Source organism: Eulemur rufifrons, chromosome 2 (genome assembly GCF_041146395.1).
Source record: "Eulemur rufifrons isolate Redbay chromosome 2, OSU_ERuf_1, whole genome shotgun sequence".
NCBI lineage: Eukaryota > Metazoa > Chordata > Mammalia > Primates > Lemuridae > Eulemur > Eulemur rufifrons.
In genome coordinates this window covers 42,813,668-42,834,881 of record NC_090984.1, presented here as the reverse complement: position 1 = coordinate 42,834,881, position 21,214 = coordinate 42,813,668, and the positions used below count along the sequence as shown (strand labels likewise).

Sequence of the window (21,214 nt, the reverse complement as noted above, 5' to 3'; positions counted from 1 at the left end):
AATCATCTCCATGTGAGCAGTTCGTCTCTCCAGTAAATTGTATATAACAATAAAAAGTGATCTGTGAAATTTCTTGTGTATTTTTCATTGTGTTTAGTGCAACATCATAAGCCTTCAATAACACTATGGGACCCACATGAAATGCCACTAGTGATGCTGGAAATGCTCCCAAGAGAAAAGACTTTTCTTGCCCAGAGAAAAGTCATGATGCTACAAGAAAAAGTTGAATGCTTGATATGTACCACAGATTGAGGTCTGCAGCTGCAGCTGTCTGTTTCAGACAATTAATTCATCGTGTAAACAGATAATATAAACTTATGGTATTGATAAATACAGTACAGTACTGTAAATGTATTTTCTCTTCCTCATGATTTTCTTAACATTTTCTCTTCTCTAGCTTACATTATGGTAAGAATACAGTATACGATACATATAGCATACAAAATATGTGTTAATCAACTGATTATGTTGTCAGTAAGGCTTCCAGTCAACAGTAGGCTATTAGTAGCTAAGTTCTAGGGGAGTCAAAAGTTATATGCAGATTGTCACCTGCAAGGGAGTCAGTGTCCCAACCCCTATGTTGTCAAGAGTCAACTGTATTAGATGTTGGTGTATAAAAAAAGAGGAGTCAAAGATGACAACTAGGTTTTTGGTCTGAATAACTTAGTGAAAAGTTGGATTATTTACTGAGATGAAGATGGCAGACTGAGATAGGGTGGGTCAAGTGTTAAAGAATTTGGCCAGACTTGTTAAGTTTAAGATGCTTTGGCTAGGTTATAAGCTTCTTGTGGGTAGAGCCAAGACTTGCTTTTTAGTATCTTTTGACCCCAGAATTACTTTTTAACAGTGGTGCACACATACTTGGTAATCAATTAACCAAGGCTTTCTTATCTCAGCACTATTGAAATTATGGGCCCAACAACGCTTTTTTGCGGGGGATTGTCCTGTGCATTGTAACATATTTAACAAAATCCCTCATGACCTCTACCCATTAGATACCAGTAGCACACTGCTCCATTTCCATTTTATCACACCAAAAAAAAGACTGTCCATATTGCAAAATGTCCCTGGGGGCAAAAAATCACTCCTGATTACACTGAACTAAATGCTTCTTGAATTAAAGTGAACTTCTATACAATGTGTTATTATCATATTTTCACTCAACTGGACAGATCAATGATATATAAGAGGTCAGAGTCCATCCAAACCCAAACTCTAGCCCAGCCCAATCCAGCATTTCTCAAATTGTGTTTCCCAACGCTCCAGAAGACTTCAGTACTGAGAAGGGCAGTAGGTAAAGAAAGGGGTAAGCACAGGCAGGAGGAAACAGAACAGTAAGAGTTTCAGCCCCCCCCCCTTTTTTTTTTTAATTTTTTTTTTTTGAGACAGAGTCTCACTCTGTTGCCCAGGCTAGAGTGAGTGCCGTGGCGTCAGCCTAGCTCACAGCAACCTCAAACTCCTGGGCTCAAGCGATCCTCCTGTCTCAGCCTCCCAAGTAGCTGGGACTACAGGCATGCACCACCATGCCCGGCTAATTTTTTCTATATATATATTTTAGCTGTCCATATAATTTCTTTCTATTTTTAGTAGAGATGGGGTCTCGCTCTTGCTCAGGCTGGTCTCGAACTCCTGAGCTCAAACGATCCGCCCACCTCAGCCTCCCAGAGTGCTAGGATTACAGGCGTGAGCCACCTCGCCCGGTCTCAGCCCCTTTTTACTCTCTTAAACAAGATCATCTCCAACTGTTATGAGATTCTATATATAACATAATTTGAATTTTTAAAGCATTTTAAATAGTAAAATTTGCCAGTAAAATGTCTTCAGAACTAAAATGGTTAAAATTTTTAAATCTCAAGCAAGAATACTTTTCTTTTTCATTACTATTCCACACCCAAATTCTTATTAACATAAACCCAGGAAAGAACTGCTAAAAAGTCCTACAAGTATGGGCCTTGTATCTATGCTCCTCCTTTATTTTATTTTTGACTCTAGCCAAATAAAAATCAGGTAAAAGTAGTAGGAATAAATTAGGGCCTCAAAAATCAGATTCTGAAATATAACTCATTCAAAAAAATTTTTTAATTCCATATATAGCAAGAGCTTGTTTTAAGCAGCACCCAACAAAATGTTGTGATTCCTTGTCTCCATTAGGTTAAACTTCTTTGTCTTATATACAGTTACTCCCAAATGTACTACATAAAAAGTACTTTTATGTTCTATTTCCTTTTTTTTTTTTTCCAAATCCTAACCACTACACAACCAGGGATATGTTCTATTGTAAACTTCCCTAAACCAGACTTTTAAATATTACAGTATAATCTCATCTACCCCAAACTAAGATCACTTCCTTATTCAAAACTATTTTTGTTTCTTTGAATTGCAGATACCAAAAGATGTCATTAAATTGGAACCAGTTGCTTGGTCGGTACAATGTGTGTGGCTTCAGTGATGTATGTACAGAAGGCCCTAACTTCATCACAATACAATATATCAATGTAGCAAAATTACACTTATATCTCATGAATATATACAAATAAAAAATAAATGGGAAAAAAAACTGGAACCAAGCTAATAAATTAAGTTCCTACTTCCCACATAAGCTACGTATTTATCAGACATATGTTACATTCTCTATTTATCTACATTCTACCTGTGTTACCAGTGTCCCTATTATGACTATAAAATTATGAATTACTGTTCTCCATAAAATCTAGAATAGAAACATCTATAATTCTAAGGACAAAAAATATTTATTGATGACTATTTGATATTCATGTTTGAGATAAGCTCAAGAATTCCATATCTAACATAGATAAATTATACCAACACACACTACCAACTTGTCAGTTAGCATGTCCAGAATATCCCATGCACATGCCAAAACCTAACCTTTCTCCTGCATTCCCTGATAATGCTATCACTCTCTTTATCTCCCATTTTAGAAATGTGGGTACTATACTCAACCCTTCCCTCACCCTCATCTTCTACATACATACAGTTAGTATAATGGTCTGAATGCATGAAAATTCATGCACTGAAATTCATACACTAAAATCCTAACTCCAAGGTGCTGATATCAGACGATGCAGCTGGCCCAGCATGGTGACTCATGCCTGTAATCCTAGCATTCTGGGAGGCTGTGGAGGACTGTTTGAGCTCAAGAGTTTGAGACTAGCCTGGGCAATATAGCAAGACCCTGCATCTATAAAAAGGTTTTTAAAAATTAGCCAAGCATGTCGGCACATGCTTATAGTCCTAGCTACTTGGGAGCTGAGGCAGGAGAACCACTTGAGTCCAGGAGTTCAAGGTTACAGTGAGCTATGTATGATATAATGCCACTGTACTCTAGCCTAGGTGACAGAGCAAGACCCTGTCTCCAAAAAAAAAAAACCAGATGGCAGGGCCTTTGGAAGGTGATTAGGTCATAAGGACAGACCTTACAGTTCCATTCATAATTCCGTGAATGGAATTAGTGCCCTTATAAAAGACACTTCAGACAGCTGCTCTCACTAGACACAGAATCTGCCAGCACCTTGATTTTTAACTTCCCATCCTTGAGAAGAATTATTAGAAACAAATTTCTGTTTTTTATAAGCCACTCAGTTTAGGGTATTTTGTTACAGCACCCCAAATGGATTAAGATAATTGGTTGTCAAGTCCTATGAGGTCTACTTCACATCTCTTTTTCTCTTCATTTCTTTTTTTAATAGGCAATGCTTGCATATAGCTCAAAAATTCAAACAGAAATGTATCCATTGAAAACCCCCGAGGGAAGCATTTACACTACTCAGTGCCCCTCCCTCATACCACACCCCCACAAATACCCCAACCACAAGTAATCACCTTTTTTTGTTGTTGTTGTTGAGACAGAGTCTCACTTTGTTGCCCCGGCTAGAGTGAGTGCCGTGGCATCAGCTTAGCTCACAGCAACCTCAGACTCCTGGGCTTAAGCGATCCTACTGCCTCAGCCTCCCGAGTAGCTGGGACTACAGGCATGCGCCACTATGCCCGGCTAATTTTTTCTATATAGATTTTTAGTTGTCCATATAATGTCTTTCTATTTTTTTAGTAGAGACGGGGGTCTCGCTCAGGCTGGTCTCGAACTCCTGACCTTGAGCGATCCACCCGCCTCGGCCTCCCAGAGTGCTAGGATTACAGGCGTGAGCCACCGCGCCCGGCCCACAAGTAATCACCTTTACCAGTTTCATGGGTGTCCTTCCAGTAAATCTATAATTACCAAAAGATAGCATTACTACATAAACACTGTTCTGCAGTTGCTTTTCTTACTCAACACACCCTGGAGATCTTTTCCTATTAGTTCATAAAGAGCTTCCTCATTTTTTTTATACAACTGCATAAAAATACTATTGTGTAAATATGCCTTAGTTTATTATAGTCTCCTCTAGCTGGACAGTAATGCTATTATAATACCAACAACACTGCAGTTAATAACTTTGTAGATGTATCATTTCATTTCATACATTTCTAGGATAAATTCCCTTAAGTAGAACTGCTAGGACAAAAGTAAATATAATTGCAATTTTTTTTTTTTTTTTTGAGACAGAGTCTCACTCTGTTGCCCGGGCTAGAGTGCTGTGGCGTCAGCCTAGCTCACAGCAACCTCAAACTCCCGGGCTCAAGCAATCCTACTGCCTGAGCCTCCCGAGTAGCTGGGACTACAGGCATGCGCCACCATGCCCGGCTAATTTTTTTTTTATGTATATATTTTTAGTTGTCCAGCTAATTTCTTTCTATTTTTAGTAGAGATGGGGTCTCGCTCTTGCTCAGGCTGGTCTTGAACTCCCGACCTCAAGCAGTCCTCCCGCCTCCGCCTCCCTGAGTGCTGGGATTACAGGTGTGAGCCACCACACCCAGCCTATAATTGTAATTTTGATAGATATTGCCAAATTGCCCTCATATCATTTTTAAATTAGTCTTTTTTTCACCATTCTCTTTGCCACTATAAAGTAGGACTGGTCTCCCTTTCCCCAAGCATTGTCCATCCTGTTGTCAAGCTGATCGTTATTTTTAACAAAACTTTAAAACAATTATAATTTAAAATTTTTAAAAATTACTGAAAAAGCTAAAGTTCCATCTGATCATCTCTCCCTATCTCTACTTCCAGAACTCAATCCTTGCCCACCACTCAAGAGTTAAGTACTACTATTAGTTTAGCATTTATCCTGCCAAACCACATTCTTTTCATTTGCATGCATATATACATAACCCCTCCTCCAAAATACAGTATTGTTCAGGATGTTTTTCCTTATTTACATAAATGCTATCATACTGTACATACTGCTCTATAATGTATCACTCAATAGTATATGTAACTTATTTTTTTAATTGCTATATGATATTCCACAGTATGAATATACCAATTTATTTAGCCATTGCTCTATTTATGGCCATTTTTTATTTTTTCAGTTTTTTACTATTATAAACAATGCTACAATAAACATATTTGTTTTTTTTGTTTTTTTTTTTTTTTTTTTTGAGACAGAGTCTCACTCTGTTGCCCGGGCTAGAGTGAGTGCCATGGCGTCAGCCTAGCTCACAGCAACCTCAAACTCCTGGGCTCAAGCGATCCTCCTGCCTCAGCCTCCCGAGTAGCTGGGACTACAGGCATGCACCACCATGCCCGGCTAATTTTTTCTATATATATTTTTTGCTGTCCATATAATTTCTTTCTATTTTTAGTAGAGATGGGGTCTCGCTCTTGCTCAGGCTGGTCTCGAACTCCTGAGCTCAAACGATCCGCCCACCTCGGCCTCCCAGAGTGCTAGGATTACAGGCGTGAGCCACCGCGCCCGGCCAACAATAAACATATTTGTACATGCCTCCTTATGCACATATACAAGTCCTATTCTATTGCAGAAAATAGACTTTAATAAACATTTTAAATTAATAGATACTACCAAATTGCTCACATCAACTACATCCCCCTAATTGGCTATACCAACTTATATTCACAACAGTAGTGCATAATATTATTTCCTCACAATATAGCCAGTCTTAATATTACCAAGGATTTACATTTTTTGCCTATATCATGGGTAGAAATGTCACTTTTCTGTTTTAATATGCTTCTCTTGGCCCGGTGCAGTGGCTCACAACTGTAATCCCAGGACCTTGGAAGGCTGAGGCAGGAGGATCCCTTGAGCCCAGAAATTCAAGGTTACAGTGGCCTATGATCAAGTTGCTGCACTCCAGCCTGAGTGACACAGTGAGATCCTGTCTCTAAAAGAGAAAAAATGCTTTTCCCAAATTACTGAGATTGCATATCTTCATCAAATGTTTGTTGGCCACTTACAGAAGTTACCTCTTCTGAAACTGACTGTTGGTATCCTTTATCTATTTTTCCATTTCATTGTCTCTTTGTAGGAGTACATGATGTATACTTCTGGTTTGTTATATATGTTGCAAATATCCCCCCATTCTGTTTTAAATTTGTATATGCTAAAAACCGTCATAAAGTAAAAGTCTTAAATTGTGGTCAAATCTAAAACACATACAATCATGTATTCCAATCACCTATACAATACAGTAGAACTGAACCTTATTTATTTATTTTTACTTACTTTGAGACACGGTCTTGCTCTGTTGCCTGGGCTAGAGTGCTCACTGCAACCTCAAACTGCTGGGCTCAAGTGATCCTCCTGCCTCAACCTCTAGAGGAGCTAGGACTACGGAAGTATTGCCACCATGCCTGGCTAATTTTTTTATTTTTTGTAGAGACAGGGTCTCGCCATGTTGCCCAGGCTGGCCATATGTATATTTAACTTGAAATGATTTGTATGTTTGGCCACCCACCATTCTATTTCACAAACATAAGTCCCAGCATTAGCCTGAAATGCGAATTTCCCAATTCCTCAGTAGGTATCAGGTCTCAAATGCTTCTTACAGAATGAACTTCTCATTGCAATGTATAAGAGTTTAATGTTTTAAAAGGTTTTTTGATACAACATAATTCATAAACATAGGCCATCTTCCTCTAGGGCACAACTGAGGAAATGATGATATATTTCAACACCAGAGGAAAAACCTAGCTGTACTGGACTTATTAAAAGATGATATCTCTATTTCCCATGTGGCAACTTCCTACAAGTAATTCTGACTATACATTACATTATTGTCACTTAATATGCATAATCATTAAATAAGTGGCAACTCCAGTGCATTTCAGACCTTTAAGGATGTGACCTGTACTTCAACGCAGCCTCATCAACTCAAATTCCCCCACTTGGATTTATACTCTAACAAGAGTGAGTTACCTATAATTACCCTTGTGTGCTATTGTGTCTCATGATACCACTCCTTTATAAGTCACCCTGCCTAAGAAGTCTTCCTCTTCCTCTTAATTTACCTGACCAAGTATTCTTATTCTCCCTCCAAAACCCAGCTGAGACAATACTTCCTTAAACAAGCCTCCCTTGACCTTCTCAGCAAAAAAGAATTAATCATTTCTCTATTTTCTCACTATGTCTTGAACATACTTCCAATATTATATGGATTCCACATTACAAATGATCTGTTTACAAGCTCTCCTCTCTCATAAGCCTCAGGAAGCCAAACAGGGCTTATTTTATTCTTATCTGTATTTTACTATCTAGCAGTTTCTAGCATACCACTTAATAGGTTTTTGCTAAATTAAACAATTCCACTCTATTCAGCATTATCTGTTAATGGGGGCACAACCCATTAACAGACTGTGAAATCATTTCAGTGGGTTAAGGCCAATGTTTTTAAAAATATCTGCATATATCAAATGTAGCCATCATATACACACACGCATGCATGTGTACACACATGTACACAGCAACGTACATACATGATCACCAAGTAAAGTACGTTTCCTATTGTGAATCACAATAAAAAATAACTTGAAAGGTACTTCCATGGTTGCTATATGGGTTCAGAGGTTTACATTAACAAACAAGATGAAGTAGTCAAGGAAGGTTTCTTCAATTGACTTAACATTTGAAGCATAACCTGGCCCCCCACTATCTCCTTCAGCTCATCTATCATTCCCCCTTAGTCACTTTGCAATTCTTCGAACAACCCAAACATGTTCTCCCACCTTGGGGTCTTGCACATGTTATCTCCTCTGCCTAGAAAGCTCTTCACTTAGACAACTGCATGGCTTACTCCAAACTCCAGGATGCCCTAAGAGAACAGACCATCTAAAATAGCAGCCACGTCTCACCACTCTATTCCCTTACCTAGTTTTATTCCTTTTCATTGTACTCATTACCACTTAGCATCATATACTTGTTTTACTGTGTCCCTCCCCACAAATGTCAGCTCCAAGAAAGCAGGGATTTTGTCTCCTGTGTTGTTAGTTACTAAAATGCCAGAGATTAGAACAGTGTCTGGCACAGGGCAAACATTCCTTAACAGACTTTGACAGGACAAGTGAAAGGAAGAATACAAGGAGATTATGTCTGAGCATGGTATATTACACAAAAATCACCAGCTTAATAATTTTAAGTAGTAAGAAATAAGGCTGAAGAAGGAGAAGGTAATATGAAAAGGTTTGAAAGTCAGTAGAATTTGGACTTTATCCTGCGGACAATTGGGAGTCATTCAAGGTTTTGAACAAACAGTGATCCATTCAAACATTTATTCAGCACAGGTCCAATTCACTTGGCTTGGCACAATGGAGAGGGCAAAGATTAATAGTACATGTTCTCTCCTCAAGCTTATAGTTTAGTAGCATTGGGTTCAAAAAAAGTTTTTATTCTGGCAGCCATATGCAAAGTGGATTCAGGGAAGAATCTAAAGTTGAAAAGGGCAAATAATAGGAAATAATAAACAATGCAGAATCCCAGAACAAACTAAGATCCAGTAAAGAACAAAAAACTGTGCTTATTGAGGGATATAAGAAATAAACGCTTGGGAGGCTGACGTGGGAGAACAGCTTGAGCCCAGGAGTTCGAGACCAGCCTGGGCAACACAGAAAGACCCTGTCTCTTAAAAAAAAAAAAAATTAGCCAGCCATGGTGGTGCACGCCTGTAGGCCTAGCTACTCAGGAGGCTAGGGAGGAAAATCACTTAAGCCTGGGAATTCAAGGCTGCAGTGAGCAATGATTACACCACTGCATTCCAGCCTCAGCAACAGAGCAAGACTCCCTGAGAGAGAGGAGAGAGCAGAGAGGAGAGGAAAGACAGAGAGAGCGAGAGAGAGGGAGGGAGGGAGGGAGAGAGGAGGAAAGAAAGAAAGGAAAAGCATGTATCAGACAAATTCAAGATTTAAGTATGATGATGATGACGAAACTAACAAAAACTAGGAGCAGGTAGGAGGCTATAAATCTAAAAGTGATAGAAATTCCTTGAGCCTTCCAATGGAAACATCCATAAACTGATGGAGCTACAAACCTGGAGAGTACACATTTGGGAGTCATCAGAATATAAGACATCATTCTGAGAGAAGACCAAAAGAAGGGAGCAGAGGGCCAAGTACTGATGGGAATAATGACAGTGGTAAGAGGATCACAAATAAGAAAACAGAAAAGTAGTAGTCAGAAAGGGAAAACCAGGATGGCATGCTAAGGTGAAGGCCAAGGAAAGAAAGAATGTTAAGAAGCCTCAGTGGAAATTGGCTGTAACACATATACTGGCTGAATAAAATCAGAATAAAGTCAATATTATTGACAAGAAGTATGTCCTTTGAAGTAACAGTCTGAATATGATATTCCAAAATAGCAGTAAGTTAGGAAAGTAGTAGTAAAAGAGTTGAGGGCAGCAATTGCTCAGTAACTCAATTCTTAAAAATTCTGAAATAAGGAAGAGAAATGAAGTCGGTAGATAGAAAGAACAGTAGCAGCAGTTCATCAAAACTAATTTTTTTCCTTCCAAAACATAAGAATCTGTACATACTTGAAAGTAGGGAGGAAAAACCATGGCAGATAATGATCAATGTGACCAGAGATGAAAAGTTAACTGGCAGCAAGATTCCCAAGCAAAAGAAGACTGCACTCAATTTACAAAAAAAGATGAAATTACAGAGACTTGTCCAGTGATAATGAAAAAAAAAATGTACAACCTTATACCCTATTTTTCCATTTTGGTAGAAGTCAATGGCATCTACTAAAAGTTAAAGAAGAAGAAGAATACGAAACAACAGAAAAGTGAGAATAAAATGATTGCCAATAAGTAGCAAGGGCGCATTTGAAATTGTTAAGCATAACTTTACAGTGCCCAAGAAATCTTCATAATTACTCACCTTCCTCCATAAATATGCTGTGACCTGTGAGGAAAAACAGAAGAAATCGATGGTAGAAAAATTTGACAATAAGAGCCCAGTAAAATATGAAAGTGACTAATGTCAAAGTGCAGGCTATTATCTAATATACACAGGAATAAGCTAAGTGTTTTTGCCCATTTGGGCTGTTATAACAAAATACCATAACCTGGGTGGCTTACAAACAACAGAAAATTATTTCTTACAGTTCTGGAGGCTGGGAAGTCCAAGAACAAGGTATTGGCAGTTTAGATGTCTGGTAAGGGCCAGCTCCTTTCTACACAGCAGTCTGTCTTTTCACTGTAACTTCACATGGTGGAAGGGGCTAACAAGCTCTCTGGCGTCTTTATTAAGAGCACTAATCTCATTCATAAGGGCTCCATCCACATAACCTAATCACCTCCCAAAGTCCCCTACCTCCTACTACCATCATCTTGGAAGTTAAGATTTCAACAGGCCGGGCGCGGTGGCTCACGCCTGTAATCCTAGCACTCTGGGAGGCCGAGGTGGGCGGATCGTTTGAGCTCAGGAGTTCGAGACCAGCCTGAGCAAGAGCGAGACCCCATCTCTACTAAAAATAGAAAGAAATTATATGGATAGCTAAAAATATATATAGAAAAAATTAGCCGGGCATGGTGGTGCATGCCTGTAGTCCCAGCTACTTGGGAGGCTGAGACAGGAGGATTGCTTGAGCTCAGGAGTTTGAGGTTGCTGTGAGCTAGGCTAACGCCACGGCACTCACTCTAGCCTGGGCAACAGAGTGAGACTCTGTCTCAAAAAAAAAAAAAGATTTCAACATATGGGGCCAGGCGCGGTGGCTCACACCTGTAATCCCAGCATTCTGGGAGGCTGAAGTGGGAGGATTGCTTAAGCTCAGGAGTTGGAGACCAGCCTGAGCAAGAGTGAGACCCCATCTCTACTAAAAATAGAAAAAATAAGGTGGGCATGGTGGCTCACACCTGTAGTCCCAGCTACTCGGGAGGCAGTGGCAGGAGGATTGCTTGAGACCAGGAGTTTGAGGTTGCTGTGAACTACAATGACGCCCCTGCTCTCTACCCAGGGTAAAAGTGAGAGTGTCTCCAAAAAAGAAAGGATTACTGGAATCAGAAGGGGCTACACATCCAACAGCTTTCATCATGAGCGAAATCAACTTAATCCCAAAGTCCAGTACTATAATTAATTTTATGTCCACCTCAGTGTCCACATATACAGAATGAGAAGGGTGTGCTAAAGAGAGGTATCATGGTGGCCTCTACCTACCTCCTTTTTAGAATCTTTACTGTAGTAAACTACCGTAGTAGAAGTATCTTATCCTTCAAAGGTAATGAGACATAAACAAGCTAATTTAGGTAGAACTCTCAAGTCTCTTCTAGAAGATTCTACATTATGTAAGAGAATCACAGTATCAGTGGAGTTAGCATATTTTGAAAATAGAATTACAGTATGAGTGGGTTTAGTATATTTTTAACCAAAACAATGGAGTTGGACATTTTTCATTATTTTTATATTTTAATTTACCATGAACTATAAAGCTATATAATACCATGAAAAGATGTATGTTTTAATATTAAAATAGGACTTAAAACTGAGTAAATGTTCTACAGGTTCCTTATCTACCAATTCCAAAACCCAAAAGTTCTGAAACCCAAAATAACTCATTGTTGGTGGTAAAACTTTACCTGAACTGATATGAAGCTGTTTATGCTCTTAATCCTGTTCAACATAAATGTTCATACATTTTGCTGCAGAAATAGCAATGTTTGAACAGTGGTATGGCATGGGATTCTGTTAAAAGGTAATATAAGATTATTACCTTGCCTATACCCTAAATATTCTTAATCTCAAAGCCTATTACCCCAAGGGTTTTGAACAGTGGACTGTGATCCTATAATAATTGCTAACATGGGCCGGGCGCGGTGGCTCACGCCTGTAATCCTAGCACTCTGGGAGGCTGAGGCGGGTGGGATTGCTCAAGGTCAGGAGTTCGAGACCAGCCTGAGCAAGAGTGAGACCCCGTCTCTACTAAAAATAGAAAGAAATTATCTGGCCAACTAAAATATATATAGATAAAATTAGCCGGGCATGGTGGCGCATGCCTGTAGTCCCAGCTACTCGGGAGGCTGAGGCAGTAGGATTGCTTAAGCCCAGGAGTTTGAGGTTGCTGTGAGCTAGACTGACGCCACGGCACTCACTCTGGCCCAGGCAACAAAGCGAGACTCTGTCTCAAAAAAAAAAAAAATAATAATAATAATAATAATAATTGCTAACATGTATAGAGCTATTAATCATGTGTTAAGCACTGTTCTAATTAATTTATATGTACTAACTTATTCAATCCTCCCAACCACCATAAGGTAGGCATTATAATAATCCCCGCTTTATAAAGGAGGAAGCTGAGGCACAGAGAGATTAAGTAAATTGCCTAAAGTCACATAGCTAGATAGTGACTAACTTGGATGAACACAATATTTTAAAATATTACACATAAGGCCAGGCATGGTGGCCGATGCCTGTAATCCTAGCACTCTGGGAGGCCGGATTGCCTGAGACCAGGAGTTTGAGACAAGCATAAGCAAGAGCTAAGCCAGAGCAAGACTCGATCTCTATAAAAAATGAAAAATTAGCTGGGCATGGTAGCATGCATGCCTTTAATCCCAGCTACTCAGAAGGCTGCGTGAGGCAGAACTGTTTGAGCCCAGGCATTTGAGGGCACAGTGAGCTATGGTGACACCACTGCACTCTAGCGGGCAACAGAGCTAGACTCACATAAGATGAATAAAACACAACAAAACAGAGAGCTGATTATGATTATGGTGGGAGTCACTGATATTTTCCTCTATATTAACACATTACTTCTAAAATGGCAAGGAATTAAACTTAAAAAAAATACAACACACTTGATGCATTTATTCTCATTTATGTGTAATTCCCAAATCAACTTGCATAAAATGCATAGTATAAAATCCAAATTTCTCAGCTTATGCTAGTATCTGTAATTTTTATTAAAAAATAACATCTTAATCTTTTTAATTACAATACACAATTCATATTCAGTGTAGAAGTTAGAAAATTTGGATAAGCAAAAAGAAAATAATCACCTATAAAACTCCATTCAGAATAACCACTTAACAATTTGGCACATACCTTTCCAGACATGAATATATTTTTGGTTTTTTTACCAAAAAGGAATCATGTGGTTTTTGTTTGCTTTTTTATTTTTCTTCCTATCCTTGCTTTCCTCCCTGAAGAATCATGTTTTTAAACCTATTCTTTTCACTTACACACACCAAGAAATCTCTTCATGTCTTTACATTCTTCTGATGACATTATTCCAATGGCTTGCTAGTAATACACAGTAGGGATGTGCTATAGCAATCACTGTGAAACATTTAGATTGTTTACAATTTTCCAGCATAGTGATCAAGAGTACTGGCTCTGGAGCCACACTGGCTGGATTCCAGTCCTCCTAGTTCTATCTACCACTAACTCAGCTACCTTGGGGAAGCAACCTCTTTTCTCTATGCCTGTTTTCTCTTCCAAAAAAAATGGAGATTAATACTACCCACTTCATATGATTACTGTGGGGGTTAAATACACACCTTCTATTATCAACAATGCTGTAATTGGTATGCTCACAGCCAAACCTTCACACACATCTTTATTACATCTAGATAATGTCCTTTAAATGGGAATTTCCATATCAGAAGGTATGCCTATTTTTAATGCTTCTGAGTCTGTAGAAGTGCAGCTTGGATTAAAGCCCTTCATCAAATAGCCTTCTCACTTAATATTCATTTCTCTTTATCCAAGAATGTGAAAACTATGATCCACATAAGCCAACCAGCTCGCTTCACTCAATTAGCTTTGCTCTTCCACTATGTGCCTGCAAACCTAGACATATTTCATAAAATCTCAGTTTGTAGGGGACTTGAAGACACCTAGCCCAAATCCTTCCTTGAGCACGTAAATTCCTCTACTCTAGAATCCCCAGTGTGGACACCATCAGCAGACAGATAGACTATCACCCAAAACAACCCATTCCATTTTCACAGTTTTGAGAAAATTTCTCTTGGAAGATAGTTGAAATCTGCATCTAACTTCTACCCATAGAGCCTAATTCTTTCTGGTAAAATCAAACCTGATCCTTCTGTGTGACAGACCTCCAAATATTTAAAGGGGCTACAATTTCTTAGAGGCTTCTCTTCTTTAAGTCAGACATCCCATTTTTTTAACATCCCCTGATTTCCATTTCCCTCATGATCAAAGTCCTCCATATATGCTCTACAGTACAGTGACTTTGAAACTTGGGTGTCTGTCATCTTGGGAACTTGAGAAAAATAGAAGCCCAGGTCCTACTTAAGCTTCAGCGTGCATGTGTGCGTGTGTTTAATTTGATCTCCAAGTGGTTCTCACATAGTCTGAGAATGGATACAAGGTCTCCTGCTACCTAAAAAGCTGACATGATATCCCAAGTATATTACAACCAGTACAAAGTAAAGTGGTGCTAACACTTGCTCTTTCTATATGCTGTTCTACCAACTTAAATTTACTTTTTTAAAAAACTTACACGACCAGGTGCGGTGGCTCATACCTGGAATCCTAGCACTCTGGGAGGCCAAGGTGGGAGGATCGCTCAAGGTCAGGAGTTCGAGACCAGCCTAATCAAGAGCCAGACCTCCATCTCTACTAAAAATAGAAAGAAATTATCTGGACAGCTAAAAATATATATAGAAAATAGCCGGGCATGGTGGCACATGCCTGTAGTCCCAGCTACTCGGGAGGCTGAGGCAGAAGGATTGCTCAAGCCCAGGAGTTTGAGGTTGCTGTGAGCTTGACACCACAGCACTCTAGCCTAGGCAACAGAGCGAGATTCTGTCTCAAAAAAAAAAAAAAATTAAAAAAAAAAATTACACAATAGTGTTGATTCATATTAAATGTACAACTATTAAGTCTTTTCCACATTCTCTATTTGTGCATTAGGATTTGAGGCCCAAACTGCCAGTCTTTACAATTATTCCCATTAAAAGGTAAGAGAACTAGAGCTAAGAGCTTTAAGATTTCTACTTCCAAATATGTCAATGGCCCTGCATATGGATTTATCTTTAGTGGAAAAATCACTTCAAGGTTAAGCCTTTACACTTAATACATGAACATACTCAATCCAAATAAAGGTACGCTAGCCTACCAACAACTGAACTGACAGCTGATCACAACAAAGCATCTTCTCTGTGCAGAGCAGTGCTGTCAACACTATGAGGAAACACACAGTCCCTAACACTAATCTCACCTAGCAGTAGATTTACCTTCTAGAGAGCATGATGGAGCAAATAACTTCAGAAAACCTAAGTATAATACTAAATTACAGCTGTCCCAAAGTAGACATATTAGTGCTATAGAAACATTATGATTACTACTTGGAAAGACTTGGGGCCAAAGAAATGATACTCAGAAAACTAAGTTGCCCTGAACATCAAGACTTTGGGATTGTTTTTTAATGTTTGCAAAGTGAAAGAGAAGAGATGGAGGCCATTGGTGAGTTCATTCACACTCAAGTTTCTTTCAAAGGGAGACTGGATAAAGGCCTCATGCTTTCTCAAAAATAAATTCAGGATTCAAAATTTCATGTAACGATTCTGAATTCCTCATGACATGTGTGCTTTACCTGTTACTATTTCTAACTTACAAAGTACTTAAGAGGAAAAAAAATCCATTCTACAAGAGCTGTGGCCCATTATAAAGAACTTTAAAAATGCTAGGGGGGGAAAAACAAAAATTAAGTAAAACCAACCAAGATCCAGTCTATTTTCATTTGAATAGCAAACATTAAAAATACACCTGGCATTTTCTAACAATTACATGAAGAACGACCAGATGCTTCCTGTTGATGGAACAGTAGAGAACTATAGACTGACAGATACAGACTAGAGTTCACAGAAACAACTGGAAACAAATTTAGCTTCCTGTCAAAACCATTAAACTAAAGTAAGTATGACCTTAAATTTTTACACATTAAAGTATAATTGTTCCCCAACCTAGAAAACCCAGATTAATTCAAAGAGTCAGAGGGCTCTAAGGGGACACATATGCAAACTATTCTTTGTTTCACCAAAGGTTTCACTGCAGGATTCCTTTTAAATCTGGAGCTCCTACAGTGTTTTCAAAGTGTTCTAGCTTCACAGATAGCATTTACACATAAATTTTCACAAGCACATCTAATGTGGAATTTGCATTTTACTTGTGTACACCATTAAAAATATGTACCTTCATAACACTCTGGATTTCTAGAGGAAAACAATTAAATAAAAATATGTACTGGAATGAAAAACTGAGGTTAGCCACTTAGAATATTTCCAAATGTTCCTGAGTCTCCAGGATCATATGCAGATTATGCAATCCTTATCTGTGATGTTGTTTACGCACTTAAACTCAATTTTTAAAAAAGTTAGCCCACGAAAAAAAGAATAGGAATCAATCTTATCCATATTCTTAAAAATATGTCTTGCATAATATCCTGATTTGACTTCTATGGTGAAAGCAGGACAGGAATAACACATTTCTGTTTAAAACAAAACAAACAAAACTATGAGTCTACAGTGGAGTTTGCCAGAGGTTACAAGGTGTGATAACCACAGCAGACTGAATGCAGAAGTAGACTTAAGAATCTAGGTGTCTTCTATTACACCAGACATTAAAAAGATCTGCAAAATTGCAAGACAATGTCACTGCTATCTAACATGTCATTTGTGTCAACACAGGCTTTTGTTTTGGAAAAATACTTAAAGAAAGAGAAAAATTAAGAAAATGAGATAACCTCGTTCTTTAGTTTCCTTAAACTCAAAATCTGAGCCTGAAAATGGAAGTGCCAAAGCTGATGACAGTTGCATGTCAATGAGAAAAAAATTTAAACCAAGCCGGTAGGTCCTTCCGTGAGATAAACTATCTGCAAAAAAGAATTTGTGACCACTAGCTTCTGCATAATAAATTAAGAGTACATCTGTGAGATGGCAAAGTACTTTACAGGGATCATTTATGGACCACAACAAAACTTTTGCCAGTTATAAACTGTACTTTAGAAAGTAACTTGCCTGAATGGAGACGGCAAACCAATCTGGACACAGAACTTAAAATATTTCCACATTACCAAGCCCCCTTCAGAAGTACTGTAGTCTCTGCCCCTCCTTTGAACAGATGTCTGCTCGCTACAGTCCAATCAGGTTTAAAACAAGAGTATGTGTACTGAAAACAAGCTTAAAGTGGGAAAACACACAAAGCAGGCCTATATCATTCCTTTGGTTTCAGTTTTCACGATGCACCGTTGAGGATAAGCACGCTGATTCAACACAGTTGGAGAGCTTCAACGAAACACACTAAATACACACTGATTAACTGTGCCCAGGCAGAGATGACCTGGCAAAATTCTCAACTTCTTTTCCGAAGCCGTGCACCCGCAGATCTCGGCGGCGAAGTCTCTGGGGCAGAAGTCCCGAGCATTCAGAAATGCAGGCTGCTCCCCCTCAAAACTCTAGTCCCCGCGGCTGAAGCTGTCGCGGTGGCGGCTCCGCGCGGGACGGGCTGGGCTCTCCCGTTAACCCTATCCCGGCCAGCCGCTTCCGCCGCGGCCCGAGCGCCTTCCAGCCCCGCGGGCCCTGCAGCACAGTGCGCCCAGGGCCGGCCTTCCTGGCCGCCCCTTCCCTGCTCTGGAGAGCCCAGCGGGGCCGTCAGGCCGCCCAGACAAAGGGGCCGACGGCGCCCGAGGCCGAGGCCGAGGCCGGGCCGCGTCTGCCTCTCTCCTTCTCCCGCCCATCGCCCGCCTCCCGGCGATCACAGAGCCCCCGCCGCCCCGGTGCGACCCCATCGCCACCCAGAGCCGCGGCTCCGGCCTGCCCCGGCCGGGAGTAGCCAGGAGGCCGCCGCATGCAGGGGCCGAGGAGGGGGCGGCGGCCGCCACCATGTCTGCCCGCCCCTCCCAGAAGCGGGGTGCCCAGCGGACAAAGCACGGCGGCGGCGCGGAGAGGACGCCCAGGCCGACCCCGTCGACCCCCGCGGAATAAGCGGGGCCAGGAGCCCCGGAAACCCGGCGCCTTAATGCAATAAACAGGAAATCGCGGGGATGATCTGGGTTCCGGGGGAAGTGGAATTATTTTTTACCAGCGAAGAGATCAACTTCCACATCCGGTGGTAACAGGGCCCTACACAGACCCGCACTGACCTGGAAAAGCTTCGGGAGCGGCAACGGGGAGGCAGCAGGAGGTGGTTCGGGGACCCGAGGCGCCTCGTACCCGGCCGGGCTGACGCGGCCCCGCTACACACAAAGCGCTTCAGCTGCACAGGGCGCTATTTTCCGAAAATGCCGCGTCTGGTCGGCGCCCAAAATCCCCACCGAAAAGTCCCCCGTGCTGCGCGCGGAAGGACACATGGTGTGCGAGTGAGTCAAAGCTCCCAGCATCCCTCTTCGGCCCGGCCCTAGTCAGCCTCTTGCCCCAGGATTTTCCGCCTCTGCACTCATCAACGGAGCCCACATCCCCCCCACTTCGCAACCCCATTCCGGCGGGAGAAAGGGGCGAGAGAGTCTAATTTTTCTTTTTAACAGCGGGGAGGAAAATATGCGATTTCTAGTGCTTCAGCCACACAAAGAAAACGGCGGAATGATCCGCTCTCGGCGACCGCAAGTCCCGGCTCGCCCGGCGCCTGCGCGGCAGCGGGGGTGGGAGCTGCGGCCGGCCATGTGCGCGGCTGAGCTGCCGGGTCGCGGCAGAACCTTCCCGCGTCTTTCCGTGGCGGCTAGGAGTTCGGAAAGTAATGTGCTTTTGCTAAGCTTCGTATCTCCCTGACTTGACTTTTAAAAGACAGAGACTGCGGAATCCTTGGAACTTAAGCTTGCCCATTTAGCCGCCTAGCAGAATCCTGGGAGACGGAAGGGCAGCCAGGAGGCTAGGATTTACCTTAAAGTGGCCTTAGATTCAAACTAGGCAGACTGGACGGGAGACGCTGTTGAGGTACCAGGGGAGGAACGGAAGATGTTCCATCTCCATTTAGCATAAGCTGGGTAGGTTTATGACGAAGATGTACATGTTTCTGTAGCTCTTTTTTTAAACATTCTAATGGTGCCTCATACTTCATAGACCTTAATAACTACTCACTGAATTCCCTTGGATTTCTGTCACCTCAGGTGGAGATCTGTTTTCGGTGACTGGAATGTCAAAATTTTTGTGATGTTGTGCTTTATTAAGAAAGTAGCAAAAGGAAGTCAATACGCTGGTTTGTTTTTAACAGGAGAGCCTGGGAATGGCTTTCCCATCCATCTTTCCCCAACCTACTAACCGTACAACTTTGGCATCCTATATCTAGGAGTTGGGAATATCTGAGACAGCGCCAAGAGTTTGATCCAGGAGAGCTGACAAGCTTAAATGAAATCCATATTGCCCACTGATTTTGTGTGGCGTCAGATAAGTAATCTTCTCTCCACTTACCTTTTGTAATAATTGATGTAGTAAAGATTTGTAGTCTTTGTGTAACTTAAAAACGTGTTGTGCCTAAGATACAAAAATAAGTGGCATAGGAGCCATAGTCTTGTTTTCTTTCGATTTAATATTTTCATTGCTTCAGTTGATAAACATTTGTCGAAGTTTTGATATCATGTTTATTTGTAACATCATTTACTTGAACATTCAGCTAAGGATTGCTACAGAGTCCTTACTTACCCCCCGTTGGTCTTAAACGGTAGAATGTAGAAGTAAATAGTCATTATCAGTAGAATGATGAGGGTAAACAACTGAATACTGCAGAATCTCATAAAGGAGGAACCCCTTACTAACCTAAGAGGAAGGAATGGAATGGGACCGGAGAAGCAATTAGCTTTAATAAGGGAATTAGGGAAGGCCTTCTAGAAAGAGGAAGCAATAAGTGCGAAGGTTAGGAGGCAAACACTACAGAGATTGTTGGGTGAAGAAGACAGTCCTGTTTTAGGATACTTAGAAGTGCTCCTTTAGAGGTCTAATGATGAAGGTCTTGAATGTCGTGTGCAGAAATTAGCTTCTGAGATCCAAGAGGAAACTGTTGAAAGATTTTAAGTAGAAGCATTGTAGAATTGAATTTGCATCTTAGCTCGCTTACACAAAAATCCAAAGCAAGGAAAACAGTAGTGTGTGAGAGGTTAATGACTTGGACTGAGGTAGTGGCTAATAGAGAACAAAATGACCAATGTGGTTATTGAGAGCTTGGAGATTTTATTGACTAGATAAGGGAACGATTCCCAAGTGTGTTAGTGGAGCATTTGTGAGGATGGTAATATTTTCACTGAGATTAGAAACAAGGGAAGAGAATATACATTAGGGAAGGAAGAAGGTTCTGTTTTGATAATGTAGAATTTGAAGTGCCTGTAAGCCAACCAAGCAGATATGTCTAGTCAGCAATTAGATGTTCTTCATTCAACACTTATTGGAAGAGCATCCATGCTTCTATACACTGAAATAGATAAAGCAGCAGCAAAACAAACAGCATTCCTATTTCTAGAGGGAAACAGACTATAAACAAGTTTCAGAAACAAAGGACAATATCTCATAGTAAGTTCATGAAGAAGATTAAAGGGTGATTGGATAAAGTGTTTCTCCGAAGGAGAAAGTTTTGGTAGTTGGTCAGAGATGACATTACTGGCCATCTTACTGGGATTCTCTGAACTAAGACCTGACTAGGAAAGAGTTAAGAGGGAATAGTAGAGCCAAGACCTTAAGGTGAGGAGTTTGTTGTGTTTAGGAAACCGCAAGGAGGCCAGCATGCCTGAAGTCCAGTGAGCAAGGGAAGGAATGGTAGATGAAGTCTGCAGTCTTGATAAGGTTAAGTGCACTGGAAGCCATTGAATAGTTTTAAAGAATGGAGTTACATGGACTAGGAGTAAAGATGGAGAAAGCAGATGGATCCAAAACATATTTTATGATTTAGAGTTACCCTCTCTGGCTTATGAATCAAATGTGA

At 40.6% G+C, this 21,214-nt stretch overlaps 1 protein-coding gene across 6 annotated transcripts in view; it reads right to left on the bottom strand.

Moving 5' to 3' along the window:
• GABPB1 (GA binding protein transcription factor subunit beta 1) overlaps window positions 1-19,771 on the bottom strand; it is a 68,267-nt gene extending 48,496 nt beyond the window's left edge. For 5 of the 6 annotated variants that reach the window (XM_069460043.1, XM_069460053.1, XM_069460063.1 and 2 more), the window contains exon 1: window positions 18,453-19,771. The gene's annotated coding sequence lies outside the window, so the exon portion shown is untranslated. Of the gene's footprint in view, window positions 1-10,225; window positions 10,250-18,452 lie in introns of all 6 variants that reach the window. The other variant, XM_069460088.1, reaches the window with a different exon arrangement.
• Window positions 19,772-21,214: the final 1,443 nt, after the last annotated feature.